This window comes from Halyomorpha halys, unplaced genomic scaffold, assembly GCF_000696795.3.
Source record: "Halyomorpha halys isolate HHAL.00 unplaced genomic scaffold, Hhal_1.1 Scaffold1115.1, whole genome shotgun sequence".
NCBI classification, from domain to species: Eukaryota; Metazoa; Arthropoda; class Insecta; order Hemiptera; family Pentatomidae; genus Halyomorpha; species Halyomorpha halys.
This window is the reverse complement of record NW_027113506.1, coordinates 12817-22750: the sequence shown is the minus strand read 5'-3', so window position 1 is coordinate 22750 and position 9934 is coordinate 12817. Positions and strand designations below refer to the sequence as shown.

The window sequence follows — 9934 nt, the reverse complement described above, 5'->3', positions numbered from 1 at the left end:
CCGACTATTGTTTCTGGGTTTAACTAGGCTTCTTCTATTTTCTTGGTCCATAGCTCTCATAATCCTATCGAATAGAATCAAAAGTAAATGAAATGTTTTAGATGGTATTAATCCAAGAGTTAATTCATTTGTACGGTTTTATAAATGACCTTAAGTTTAAATTCATCTAGACTAATATGTATAGTCTTTTTATTTCATGATCGCAATGAATCATTAATAATTTTCCTCCTGATTATGGAAGCATAGATGTATCTTAGGTTGCAGTTCAGATGATTTTTATATTACCTTAACAACTAAAATATTTTATTTCCTCTTATTCTATCAAAACCTTAGGTTTCCATGTAATAAGAAGTCTTCAAATACAGTGTGATTGTGTTATGATTTTTTAAATAATAAAAGATAGTGGAAGTAAAAAAAAAAAAATGGAAATCAGGATATGATGCAAAGAATGACCATAATTGCAATATATGATAGTAATACTCCTTAACTGCTTGCGCGTGGAACTAATAATTCATTACACTATTACACAAAATGCAAGCATATCGCTTTCACTCTCCGGCACTGATCCTGTCTTATTTTATTATTTATTTATTACTTATTTTACTATCATTTAATTTATTTTTTTTTTGTGATTTTACAAAAAACCGATAGAATATTTTTTTACTTATTACTGTTTCTTTCTTATTATTATGATTATTTGTTTAATTACTTTTTCTTTAATACTTATGTCGGTATAGAATGAATAGATACTTATATTCCTAATATTTATTTCCCAAAAAAGTGATAGATTACATTAAATTTTATACGTTATTAAATAATCACAATTTCTAAATTTTTTATGCATTTGCACGAACTACTTTATAAAACCACAAATGTAGTGCTTATTCATAATAAAACTTCTCAAATATTATTTTCTTGTGTATTAACATTTGTCAATCCTTATTTTATTTAGACAGTCATTAGTCTTCTCGATTTTTTAACAAAACCATTCTTAATCATTATTTATAAAGCAGTTTCTTATCCTTTTCATTATATTTTATATAACTTTAATTAAATGGCTTGGAATTAGAACATTGGAATAAGAAACAATTTATAAGTAAATAAAATTTGACACAATCCTTTGTTTCTTTATAAAGCTATTTATTTTAGTAGTTTGTCAAACACAATAATTCCAAGATATATTAAATAAGAATTGTAAATTTTTCAAAACTGCTTAACTGAAAATTTTCATCATGTGCCATGTCATATTCGTGCTCCGAGCCCTTCAATTGTATTGGTTTGATTATATTCCCCTTTTATTTATGAAAACTCTCCTGCTGTTGTTTTACTAAACCTACCTCTTTGTTTGCACTAAACGTTACCGAACGTCTTCTAGCTAAAGGTTGGCGGTGAAAACCACGTTTTTCATCAATATTTTGTTCCGCAATCACCTAATGAATTTTAAATAATAAGTTGTGGCCGATCCCAAGCAATTTGATCAAGGCAAGAGCTGATCACACGTTTGATAACTACTATAGTTGTCGTATGATTATTAGTACTGTAATTATAAATATATACTGTATGGTAATTTTTTTTAAAATTAATTTTATCTTAATAATAGATAATTTTTACTTTCAATATACTTTGATAACTCATTTTATCTTAATTGTCAATTTTACTCACGTTTATTCTTTTTTAGGTAAACTTTAAAATATTACAAAAAACAAAAAAAAACAAGATAAATTATAATTAAAATAGCAAATATAAAGTGTATTCCAAGAATGTTGTGGATAAAAGTAAGTAATATTTGTTCACTCTATAAATAATTAACATCCATAAGACAAATAACTGACTATATTTAAATTAAATACCTTTCTAAGAGTGAATATTGTATTCTATATTAATTGAAATACTTTTGAATGTATTTTTAAATCTTTTGAATATACAAAAATATATATTTTACATTCCTATAAGCAAGTGGTTCCACAACTCTGCACGTAGCTTGACCGAGCTAAGTAGTAATGCAATAAATACCGAGATCGTCAGAAACGAGAGAGAACTCGCGTGCGCTTCAGTATTCTGCCATATTTACGGTCAGAGATAATGAATAGGAGTCGTTAGTTACCTGCTGTTGGTTTATTTTTAGGGGTATTTATCCCTGTCCTCGGGTGCCGGCTTCCGATCGCTCTGGTATCAATTTTGGCAACAGTTTTATCTTTGTCTTGTTTGAAATCAGCAATGAAATGTTTGAATGCTCACTGAAAAAGTTGGAAACATTTGTACAGACAATATGATGTTATCATATGTTTTTATAACGTTCACGAAACCTATATCCTCATAAGTTGAGTCCAAATGTATTCGTTAATTTAAAAAAATAAAATAAAATAACAAGAGATATATAAGTGAAATGACAATTTTATTATTTCCAAATAATGGAAATAATAAAAAAAAATAGAATTACTGTTTTTCGACCAAATATTTGTATTATTATATCTTTAATATATAATACAATTAATATTAAAAGTCCATAAGTTCGTAAGGGACCAGTCTGCTGCTCTTTTTCACCTTTCCCAGGGAAAGTAGATAGCGACTAACAGTTTCTTTCGGCACACCACACTCCTTGCCAAATTCGCGAGTACTTGTGGACGGATTTGACTCAAAAGCTTCCTGCAGAACCTCATCAATATCCATTAACGGTCACCCGGAGCAGAAGGCTTCTTTTCCAACGTCGTATCTGCACTGCTATTTTTTTCAAACCAACGCCGCACAGTGAGCTGGACAAGCGGATATGATTTTTTTTTCCAGTAGTGCCTTAAAATTACAAGAACTTTGTAGGAAACTGCTTTGAAATGAATAACCAAACTAAAGCTTTTTTGAGAAAAAGTCGAAAGGGCTTAAACAAGCTTAGAGGATGCTATAAAGGGATTATTAACTATTGATAAGTATTAAGTAAGTGATTGAAATCTTGAATTTGATAAAACGGTCATTTTTTTTTTGTATACACCCAATTAGTTTCCATGTTATCATATTTTTACTATCATAAAAGTTATTTTAATTTAAACAAATCTTTCAAAAAGGTTTTTTTTTTTTAAACTAAGTTAACTAGTTTCACAGGTGGTAGTGACGGTAGTAGCGTGGTAACCCGCCTTTCTAGCAACCCGAAGGTGGCGAGTTCGGGTCCTCGGCCCTATCCGGGATTTTTTCAAGCATATAATTATATAATAATCACTCACAGCCTCCTACTGGGCTTTTGTGAGGCCTGTTAGCCTATGGGTGGCACTCACAAAAATAGGCTTGGAAGTGACGAACCCACCCTATGAAAACCACGTCATGAAACGCGTGATGTATTTCCAAAGTACATCGCGCGAGGCCATGGTCCTCCACGGTCTGTCGCACCAATGTTAATCATTTTAATAATAAGTTTCACACATGCCGTGAAAGTGTGTTGCTTTGAAACAGCTTTTTGACTTTATTTTTGATATTATAAATTTTTCAATTGTCTGAAATGTAGACCTCAACGACGTAATGTTATCACAACAATGTCTTGACATCATGCCTAATTAAGACCTACACCGTGGCTCGAAACGTCCGTAATAAATAAATTGTAAAAGTTGTCAGATTGAGTCCCGGTCCCACCCTGGCTTTTTTCATGCATAAAATAATACAAACCCACTCACAATCTTCCCTCCCCCGGGGGCATTTGTGAGGCCCGTTAACCAATGAGTGGCACTAACAAAAAATAGGCGTGTAGGTGACGAACCCACCCTACGAAAATAACACGTCAAGAAACGCGCGATTTATTTCCTAATATAATAGACCTCCTTAGTCTGTCGCCCATATAATAATAGTAATTCTTATGGACAGATTCAAAATCCCTTTTGAATGTTGACATACACTGATATATGGATCCTAATTGATTTGCAAGCGTCGCGTCACAATTCAAAAGCGATATCAGTTAGAGAAACTACGATAGTAAACCTACAGCTGTTACATTTCGGATATCTCGATTAAATCTTTCGTTTAGCCGTGAGAAGTATTTGAACCAATTTATATTAGACACTCAATAAACTTAGAAACGCGTAGGTTGCAGTACATATCATATTACTAGGAGGCTAAGACGTAGTAAAACTAGAACCTGCAGTGTACGGGGCTTCGGGTGTTCTAAGCCTGACTAGGGATTCCCCGTACATATATATTGAATTTATGTATGTATCTTATATTCATGTATTTATATTTATATATTTATATTCTATGTATTTATGTTACGTATTTGCATTATGTATCTCTATCGGTTCCTAATGGGAACCGACTGAAAAAAATATGCACTATATTTAATTCAAACACTAGATACCATAGACTCCCTCGCCATGGTATGCTAGATATGAATATCTATAATTAATCATTGGAGTTCTTTTTCAACGGTATCTTGTTCATCAATTCACTATGCTATTATGTATGAGGTTGCATGCAGGGATTCTTAATTATAAGGTAAAGTCTTTGCTACATATTTTATATTTACAATCATATATACTGCTATGTATCTATGGAGATTTACTTGGGATGCCAGGATAATCGCTGAAGGCAATTATCCAAAAATATGTTAATTAATTGATTATAAATTGAGTCCTAAAAAACTATTATTATAATTGGATTCCTTTCCAAAGGCTGTTTGTGTGTTTAGCAGTTCACCAATTAAAGACCTTTATATTTATAAAATGTTGTTACCATTAATTATATAGTATAATAAGAGTGGTATATTGGGATGTATAATAGTATGTAGACTACATAAAGAAACTAATTATTTATTTACAATTTGTTATTATGATTAAAATGATTCAGATAAAGGTTGCCATAAAATATAGATTATTACATGATTACTTATTAGTTAATTTATACTTATAGCTGCTGATGCCGTGGGATGTAGGCATGCAGAAGGAAACCCTGACCAGGTATAGGGGCAGATTACGAAACACCTTAATAATACCTAGGATTGTCAAAAGACCGATACATAGCAATACATTGGCAAAAATAATATAATGGGAGAGCATGGTAGATATGTTTCCTTATACTTTAATTATTATATTATGAATTGAGAAGTACCAGTTGGGATCTTTGATATTTATACTGACTCTAAGTTATCAATTCTATTATTGCCATTAAAATCACAACGGAAAAGGTCTTACTTGTTTTGGTGTGCCTGTCAATCTTGGCAGTATAGTAGCGGACGGATCTTGCGGTCCCGCGTCATTCCGCCTTTTGTCGGCGGCAGTAAATTTTTTTCATCCCTGGAATACTATTGACAGTGAATGAGTATCAAACAAAGTTTTCTTTTTTATTGATTTTCCTGCCAGAAAGTTTGTTAGTGTGCCTCTTATTAAAATTAAAATTTTGTTTTTGTATACTCTCTTTAACATTACGTTTTATAGAAGATTCTGTAATTTTTTCAAATAGTTGTATTTATTTTCAGTTAGAAATAAATGCATTTTTACCAAGAAAATAAATCATGTACAAAAAATGTCCTAGAAAAGTATTTATTGAATTATTTCAGGTGAACGCCGCCATATATTTATTTTATTTCTTCCTTATTATTTTATTTTTATTAAATTTGTTTATTTTTCAATTAGCGCTAATAATTGTAAAAACTGTCTGCTGTACGATAAAAAAATTATAAACCTCTTTTAAAATACATTAAATTTGCTTACATTTGAGCCACAATAGGCCTCTTCACGTTCAGTATTTCTTTTTGTGCAGTTTATCAAACACAAATATTATTTCCAAATAACATATAAACATTTTGTGATTTATCTTTCCAAAGATCTTGTACTTATTAATTAGATAATTATTACCTATAAATAAACATTATAAACTACTTAATGGTGTAACTAACTCACTTTAATTTGAGTGGTAATAGATAGATTCACGTTTAATAACATATGGATGAAAAACTGTACCATACGAAATTTTTAATTTTCATTGGCTCCATTAGACTCCAATGTTATAAAATTGATTTTTTTAAAAGAGTGAAACGACTTTTTATCGTGCTATCAGTGTTCAGAATATTGAACACTGAATAAAAACTGAGCAATTCTTTTTTTTTTTTTTTTGACAATAACGAAACTTGAATCAGTTGCACCTGAAATTGTTTAGTGCCTTTTTTTTTAAACATTTACTATATCTGTTGTATAGTCTATTAAAAATTACAGAAAACTTATCTTAGCAGTTAAAGAAGCCTCTTCAATAGAATTAATTGTGACATACTGTATAAATACATAGGCAGAATCAATTAATGGTTAATTTTTTCAACTTATTGATTGAACAAACTTAGTAAAAAAAAAACAAATTCTTTTTTAAATCAATCAACCCATTGAAAATGGGCTTATAGGTACAAGCCTAATTCACTTTACTAAAGTGGCATTAAACATCATAAGCCGATAAAAGCAGGCTTCCTTTCAAAATTTATGATCATATACATCTCATTACATATACTTATTTAATACCTAAATTTGAACAATTTACTGCTTAAATTTTATTGGCTTACATATTTAATCACTTTGCTGCAATTTAGGAGTAATTTTATATTTTTATAAAATCCGCCACTTTAGGCATATGAACTTCCAAGAAATGATAAACTTTTACCATCATCTTTATTAATAATCAATCTGAATCCAATTAAAAGAATTTGTTTGCAATTACTTCTAGGTTAACTAGCAGTTTTACTAGACTAAAGGCTCGACAGATGTTTCCAATTTTTTTTCAATACGCATATAAGAGTATAAACTTCATAACTGCTTAGAGAACTTCAAAATTAATGAATCTGCTAATAGTGAGCGGCTAATATCTGTTCCGGTTATGAGCGGTCTCCATTTGTAACTCGTAAATCACTCTAATTGTTCCTTTATCTTCGCAAGGCCTTCTGCCGCTCTTGTCCCTCTAAGTAAACAAAACCATCTCGTTCGTCTAATTTTCTTAGTCCGCTGTGATCATTAATTGTGAGAAGCTGCCCTTCAGAATATATCTCAGGTTTAGTATTTATTGTTTTGTAAATGTGAATGAATAGAAATTTGTTTGATTACATTTTATTTTTCTAATCAAATTATTTTTTTATTGAATGAATGAATAAACAAATAAAATATATGTTTAAAACAATGTTTTTGTACAATATTTCAATATAACACGATTGAATCTGCTTGTTAAGAGGCTTTTCCGAAACTTTCACAAGTATAACAACTGAGGCAAAGTAAATCTAATCTAAACTAAATTAAATCAACTAATGCCAATAAATAAAAAGATGTCTGACTATCATGTAGTTGCGTTAAAGGTATAGGCTCTCCTTAGTTTTCTTATAAGATTTTGTCAGTGGTAATCATTACACGGATGGTCAGATTAGTGAAGATTCAGAAAGATTAGTGTTATTAGGGTACACGAGGCAAATCTACTTTTTAGTAGATGTATGCTGAACATACTTTTTCTTGATGATAATGCTGAAAAATGCTTATGAATGCCAACCTTCCCCGTCCAACTGTGTATTTATTAGATGCCTACGACAGGAAAAATTGCAAATTCTGCAACGAAAGCTCGTGCAACTTCGTAGTGCTAAGTATCAAGCGAAAATTCAAGCCAACTTCCCCAGGATTTTTTTCCCTGCCAAATGGCCTTAGATAGGGTGCTCCTACATTGTTTAACCTTAGCTTGGAAATGAAAGTAAGATCCATCAGGACGAACGCCGCAGGTTGATCCAGCACTTGGCTTATGCAGATGATGTCATCACCAACAGAAAACTCCTATCATTGTCTGTTGCACTACGAGAATTCCAGGATACCGCATACTAACTAGATCTTTTAGTAAATGCATGGAAAACAACATATATGAGTTCCTCTAAAAGTATCATATCAGTATATATCAAGGGTTATTTATTATATCAAAGGTACTACGTTTTCTAAATATCTTCCGCAAAGCCAAATTTACAATATTCTGGACAGTCATCACGCTTGCAGTAACGTATAGCAGTGAAACATGGCCCTAGGTGATCAATTTTTGGAATGAAGAATACAACAAGGAAGACCACTCCTGAGGGGGTTTAATGACGTGGAGGTTTAATTATTGAAACACTTTTTTTGGTATGACTGCACTTATATTTTCTTAATAATTGCTCATAGCAAATGGCTATTGTTTTGATGTTAGTGCTATCAGAGTTTGCTTAAGTTGCAAATCTTTCTACATATTTGTTACTATTTTATTTATGGAGCCATGATTTGTGGTCCTTATACATATTTTTTGTATTCTTGAAAATATTAAAATGTAATGATATAAAGAAAAAAAAAACATAAACAACTAGATATGTAATATTAAATACTAAAAAGAGGAACGTTTTTACATTCAATTACATCTGACTTTATTTTCAAACATCTCCAGGTGAAAAAACGTTTATTTTATCTAGCATTAGTCTAAAGTTTAAAAAGCTTAAAAAGTTTTTCTACATTCAATTTTTCATTGTCAGTTTTTTGGTTAATAGTATATTCGTATGTAAATGAACAATTGAGAAGGTAAGCGGGAGAACATACTATGAGAAATTAAGATCTGAAAAAAATATTTTTCCATATCCTCCATTCTACATAGTGCCTTGCATGCTATATTTTTAAAAAAGCTTAAACATGAGGTAGTTTTAAGAAAAAAAAAGTAAAATTCCAGCCTTTATAATAGAAATAAAAAAACATTTAACACAATTAAATTTCTTACAGCTCATCAATTATGGACATTATTTTAAGTTTTATCAGTGTGAGTTAGTTTTTTATGTACGTGTATGTTTGCATGAATGTAGAGTATTTATAGATTTCAATGTAATTCAAACAAGGTGATGTAAGCATACAAATATTAATATTATACATTACACATGATTACTTTTCCAAAGACATAGTGTATTTATCAGTTATCAATTACACATCTTTATGAAATATTCTTAACATTGAATATATAATATATTAGAGAGTGGTATTGGGTAATATTAGCCTCACAGCTAAACAAATAAACGGAGTATTTATTTACATTTAAGATACCTGTAGTGTCTTATCATTTATATATTTAATAATTTAAATAAATTGTTATCTGTAACCTACATACCTTTTGTCAGTATTAACAAATGATATAATTGTTAAATTGCTTCTTAGGTCTAAAGTTTACAAAAATCGTTTAATTTTTAGTATAAATAGTATTTTCCAACAGCTCCACAAATAAAAAGTATATATATAAGTTAAGTATTGGTGAAAGCAAAATGTCAAAAAAGGGAAGAAGGAATAAGATGTAACAAGTTTGAACTACTGTAACATACTGGCTTTATTGGGTTCAGCACATCTTTATATATACACATGATCAGCTGATCTCCTCAGTCAGCTGACATCGAAGTACCAGCTGACGGTAACTCCCCCCCCGCCAGTTTACGAAAAATCCTCGTAAACATATACTGTAGAATATAACATATATAGAAAAAATATGGAAAATTATTTACAATAAAAAAATTACTATACCAATATACAAAAACTCACAAGTTGATCAAAAGTAAATAATATATACATAAATTAAACTTAAAAATAAAGAAAAATCTTTCTGGTACAATAAAATGAACAACATAAAATAACAAAAAAATACAAACGTTAAAAATAAACTAAAACACAACATTAAAAAATTAAATAAATAACTACATTTCAAGTAGAGGTGATATGAGAACAGTCCAGTCTCTATATTATCATTGCCGGAAGTTTTAATGGTTCTACATGGACAGTTCGCCTCTTTTTAGGTTCTCGGATACTCTCTATCGTAACTACATTATTCTCCCTAATGATTATCACCTTGAATGGGGCCTCGTATCGCTGTATCTCCTTACCCCTGTTAGAACCCAACTTTCTATATACGATCGTCCCAATTTTGATGTCTCCCATCCTGTCTGTGACCTTTAGATTTT

The 9934-nt window shown here is 30.4% G+C and overlaps 1 long non-coding RNA gene across 1 annotated transcript in view; it reads right to left on the bottom strand.

The window, feature by feature from the left end:
* LOC136796649 (uncharacterized) overlaps nucleotides 1–2258 on the bottom strand; it is a 43086-nt gene extending 40828 nt beyond the window's left edge. The window contains exon 1 of the long non-coding RNA XR_010844408.1: nucleotides 2105–2258. This is a non-coding gene — a long non-coding RNA (uncharacterized lncRNA). The remainder of the gene's footprint in view (nucleotides 1–2104) is intronic.
* Nucleotides 2259–9934: the final 7676 nt, after the last annotated feature.